Source organism: Pseudorca crassidens, chromosome 3 (assembly GCF_039906515.1).
Source record: "Pseudorca crassidens isolate mPseCra1 chromosome 3, mPseCra1.hap1, whole genome shotgun sequence".
NCBI classification, from domain to species: domain Eukaryota; kingdom Metazoa; phylum Chordata; class Mammalia; order Artiodactyla; family Delphinidae; genus Pseudorca; species Pseudorca crassidens.
Genome location: NC_090298.1, coordinates 83,608,754 through 83,614,604, shown reverse-complemented (window position 1 = coordinate 83,614,604; position 5,851 = coordinate 83,608,754).

Genomic DNA, 5,851 nt, shown 5'->3' with positions numbered 1-5,851 from the left:
CTCTCTGCTAATGGGTGGGGTTGTGTTCCTGTCTTGCTAGTTGTTTGGCATAGGATCTCCAGCACTGTAGTTTTCTGGTCGTTGAGTGAAGCTGGTTGCTGGTGTTGAGATGGAGATCTCTGGGAGATTTTCGCCGTTTGATATTATGTGGAGCTGGGAGGTCTCTTGTGGACCAGTGTCCTGAAGTTGTCTCTCCCACCTCAGAGGCACAGCACTAACTCCTGGCTGCAGTACCAAGAGCCTTTCAGCCACACGGCTCCTTAATTTGGGATGATTCGTTGTCTATTCATGTATTCCACAGATGCAGGGTACATCAAGTTGATTGTGGAGCTTTAATCTGCTGCTTCTGAGGCTGCTCGGAGAAATTTCTCACAGCTCCCGGGGCTCAGCTTTGGATTGGGCCCCGCCTCTGTGTGTAGGTCGCAGGAGGGCGTCTGTTCTTCGCTCAGACAGGTCAGGGTTAAAGGAGCCGCTGATTCGGGGGCTCTGGCTCACTCAGGCCGGGGGGAGGGAGGGGCACGGAGTGCGGGGCTAGCCTGCGGCGGCAAAGGCCGGTGTGATGTTGCACCAGCCTGAGGCGCGCCGTGCGTTCTCCCGGGGGAGCTGTCCCTGGATCCCGGGGCCATGGCAGTGGCGGGCTGCACAGGTTCCCGGGAAGCGGGGTATGGATAGTGACCTGTGCTCGCACACAGGCTTCTTGGTGGCGGCAGCAGCAGTCTTAGCGTCTCATGCCCGTCTCTGGGGTCCGCGCTTTTAGCCGCAGCTCGTGCCCGTCTCTGGAGCTCCTTTAAGCAGCGCTCTTAATCCCCTCACCTCGCGCACCAGGAAACAAAGAGGGAAGAAGAAGTCTCTTGCCTCTTCGGCAGGTCCAGACTTTTCCCCGGACTCCCTCCCGGCCAGCCGTGGCGCACTAACCCCCTGCAGGCTGTGTTCACGCTGCCAACCCCAGTCCTCTCCCTGCGCTCCGACTGAAGCCCGAGTCTCAGCTCCCAGCCCCGCCCGCCCCGGCGGGGAAGCCGACAAGCCTCCCGGGCTGTTGAGTGCCGGTCGGCCCTGATTCTCTGTGCGGGAGTCTCGCCGCTTTGCCCCCCGCACCCGTTGCTGTGCACTCCTCCGCGGCTCCGAAGCTTCCCCCCCCTCCGCCACCCGCAGTCTCCGCCCGCGAAGGGGCTTCCTAGCGTGTGAAAACCTTTCCTTCTTCACAGCTCCCTCCCACTGGTGCAGGTCCCGTCCCTATCCTTTTGTCTCTGTTTTTTCTTTTTTTTCTTTTGCCCTACCCAGGTACGTGGGGGGTTTCTTGCCTTTTGGGAGATCTGAGGTCTTTTGCCAGCGTTCAGTAGGTGTTCTGTAGGAGTTGTTCCACGGGTAGATGTATTTCTGGTGTATCTGTGAGGAGGAAGGTGATCTCCGCGTCTTACTCTTCCGCCATCTTCCCGGAAGTCTTGGGCATTTGTTCTTATGTTCAGTATTGCCTGTGGGCATTTGAGACTACCTTCACGAGTACAGTGGTGTAGACTCATCACTCAATGTCCCTTTTTAATGTTATAGTTTAACCATCACACACATAGCTGTTTCAGTAAACCCCTTTATCTGAAAATATGGTTAAGTGGTTATGGTCTTATGGTAATAGTAGTGAATATCTGCTATTTTTTTCTTCCCAGAATCTACCCTATTCAACTGGCAACAGTATCTGAAATTTTCTTGGGGGAAGTGAATCCTTTATAAATCGGCAGTGTGGTTACTGTGGGACGTGACCCTGCCCAGGTTCGATGCATCACACTTTCCCTGCCCAGAGAGACTGGTTCTGAGGTTGGTGCATGAACCGGATCAGGCCAATTAGTCAACGTATCGGAACCCTTTAGAAAGAGAAGCTTTTTGTCTCAGAGTTACTGCTGGTAGGATTTAAACTTAGAGCTGCTGAATGCCACTTTTATTACCACATGTGGAGAGTCTGCATAAAAGTGAATCCTAGAGGGAGGGGAGCCAAACTGAGGGATGGAAGGAGGCAGAATCCTGATAGCATCATCTGAGTCTTGGAATCTAGTTATGTGTATCAGTCAGTAATAATCCTTTTTCTTGATACATTATTAGTTCCTGATTATTATTTTCATTATTATATATTATATCATTAATTCTTAACAAATAAAAGTTGTTCTTCAGCCTATGTTTTTCATTTTTTTTTTTTAAATTGAAGTATAGTTGATTTACAATGTTGTGTTAGTTTCAGGTGTACAGCAAAGTGATATATATATATATAGGTTACTATAAAATATTGATTATAGTTCAGTGTAGGTCCTTGTTAGTTGTCTATTTTATGTATAGTGGTGTGTATATGTTCCAGCCTATTTGAATTGAGCTGTAATTAATGACTGAAGAAGTCTGACTAGAACTTGTTTGCAGAGCAGAGGTAGGGTCACAGATGTGGAGGGTAAACTTGTGGTTGCCGGAGGTTGGGTGGGGAGCACAGGGGGGAGGATGCGTTGGGAGATTGGGATTGACATATATACATACTACTATATGTAAGGGTAGATAACTAATAGGGACCTGCTGTGTAGCTCGGGGAGCTCTTCTCAACACTCTAGAATGACCTGTATGGGAGGGGAATGTAAAGAGTGTACATGTGTATGTGTGGCCAATTCACCTTACTGTGCAGTAGAAACTAACACAACATTGTAGATGAACGATACTCCATAAAAATTTAAAAAAAGAAAAGAAGCCTAATACAATGGCATATAAAATCATCAATTCTAGAACTTGGAATTTCAGATCATTCTGCTCTTAACCCAGTGTCTTTCCAAACTGAACATTGGCTAAGACTGGGCCATGCTAATGAATAACATTTTCTCCTTATCTAGAAGTGAGCTGTAAGAAGAAGTGCAATTGTGCTGTTTCATCCACATGCATGCTTGTCCCACAGTTCCCGCACAATATGTTTTTTTCAAAAGACGTGGAGAATGTTGTAGTACAATAGAGGAAAAAACAGAGCATTCTCAATTGACCGGTTTATTTATTTTAGGAGAGAGTATGTATAACGAAATGCATTTTTGCTCAGAAATGAAAAGGGTACTATCTGCTATTGTCAAACTTGTTTTTATGAACTCCTATTTTATATTTTACTTTGGTATATCAATCTTGAGTACTTTATTGTCAGGTCTTCATTGGTAAACCCCTTCCCTACGACAGTACAGTGTGTACTCAATTTTGGAGCATGGAAAATACATGTACTTGTTTTGTACCTGTAGTTTGGATATATAACTGACATCTTTGAGCCTTGGTACTTCAAAAATTTTAAGGCCGTAATGAGGAGTCACATTTACAATCATCAATATATTCTCTACAATGAATATGCTCCCTTAATTAAATGATGATGCTGGAAAAACATACCAAATGGGTTTGGTTGATTCTTGTCTCCTTTAGATGTGATCCAACATGCCCCCAACACTGTCACTGCCACAAAAAGAAACAACAACAAAAAACCCACAAAAAACCAAAAACACAAAGTCTAGCATGGTGACCTGCTGAAGACATGAACATATCACTTGTATTTTATCTTTTGTCTCTAATGCTTTTTTTAAAGGAGGTTATAGGGACGTCCCTAGTAGCCTTTCTGTGTATGCATCTAAGTTACTTCCCATGGTGGGATAATCGGTGTTAGGGAACTATAGAAAGAAGCTGCTGGTAGGTAAGTTCTGGCCCTGAAGGTAATTTGCATCTACGTTTTCTGTGATCTAGGTTTGAGGAACTGGGGTGGATCACTTCTGGGCCAAACCATAACTCTACAGAGACCACATATTTGAGAAAATGTATTTGTGTACCTAATAATTTGTTTTAAGGCTCAGCTACTCTCTGGAGAACTGTATTTCTTGGAGACAGTCCATGGAACACCTGGATCCAAATCACCAGGGATGTTTTTAAAAAACGCAGCTCTTGGGCTTCCCTGGTGGCGCAGTGGTTGAGAGTCTGCCTGCCGATGCAGGGGACACGGGTTTGTGCCCCGGTCCGGGAGGATCCCACATGCCGTGGAGCGGCTGGGCCCGTGAGCCATGGCCGCTGAGCCTGCGCGTCCGGAGCCTGCGCTCCGCAATGGGAGAGGCCACAACAGTGAGAGGCCCGCGTACCGCAAAACAAAAACAAAACAAACAAAAAAATGCAGCTCTCTAGGCCCCATCCAATGTAGTGAATCAGAAACTCTGGGAATGGGACCAAGAGTCAGTCCTCTTCAAATAAGTACCCCAGTTGGTTCTTACATTCATTGAAGTCTGAGAAGTACTGCTATAGGCTACATCAACTTTGACTTACATCAACTTTGAGCTACTAGGTGATGACAGTCACGGGAATAAGCTCAAATACCACGTCTGTGGCTTCTCTTGTCATTCAGCTACTTAAATATTTAATTTATATAACATCTGAGTGAGACTTTAAAGATGCATGAGAACTTTGAAAAAGAATATGCTGATTTAATAAACTAAGAAGAAAGCTTAGAACAAAAGATTTTATGCATATGATAATTCAGGGCCAACTCAGTGAATGACAAAGCTATTTTTTTAACTCCCCCAAATAATATTCTCTGGATAATTTATTGTAAAAAAAAAAAAAAAATCAAGCACAGCTGTTTCCCTTTGCCTTATTAATAAGTCAATTATGCCTATTTTAATTATCCAATTTAAAGCATTTAACAATTAAGGCATTCAGATCTTGGTACTAACGGTCATATCAAAACACTCAGACCCCATCTTCTCTCTCCAAACATCTGTAAACTATAATTTATGTGAAAATATAGCTATCCACTTGTAGAAACTGGCAAAGTAAAACAGCCACTCTCAAAGACAGTGGTTTTCAACTCTGGTTGCACATTAGAATTACCTGGAGAAATTAAAAAATATGACCTATAGCAATATCCTATGGTAAGCCAATCAAATCAGAATTTCTGGAGGTAGTGTCCAATCATTTTTTTCTTAAATTCCCCAGTGATTCTACTGCGAAGGGATCCATTCCTTCAGGTACTTCCCAGGCAGTGCAATATCTAACTCAATAAATGAAGTTCAGCTAAGAACAAAAATCAGTGAAGAGATTGCCTGAAGTCAGTGCAGTTCATTCATTTCCAGTTCGCCATCTTTACTTAAGCCAGGTTAGTAGAATAAGGGTGGTGTTCCAGGACAGGATGGTAATGCAGACTTTCTTTTTCTGAATTTTCTTTTTTATAAGGCCATTTGCTTATATTAGGCATATAATGCCATGTGCTATATTAAGGGACATATGTAAGAACAGACCTGCAAATGTATTTGTCTATTCTATGGATATTGTTGAAGATTTTAATTAACACAACATGGTGCTATCTTTCAGAAGATACTTGGGAGGAAATTTTTCTGATCTTATTATTAGGAATTCTAAATGTTTAACTGGCTCATGAATCATGTAACTAGTCAAGTTTTACTTAATGAGCTGCTCGAAAGTTTAGAGCCAAATTCTCCCCATGAACAACAAAGATAAAAATGTGAAAATTTATACAAGAATAATTATCTTTGTTTTCCCTTTTTCTTTACCACCTCCTTGTAACTTATCATTTTGATCTAGTTTTTTTTTTTTTTTTTTGCATCCATGAGCCACTGTAAAACTGTTTAGGAACAAAATTAGGCATACATAACTTTAAAGATATGTAACTAATAGAGCTGATGATCTAATACAGTACCACAAAAGATGGCTTTAGTGTAAGTCAACTAATTTCCTCAACGTAAGAAAAGTTGAACATCAAAGTCAGCCTATAACATAACACATTCTGATGCTGAAATACAAACATGTAAGATATAGTGAACAGGCACACATACACCAGAATAGTGTTGTTGTGATTCTA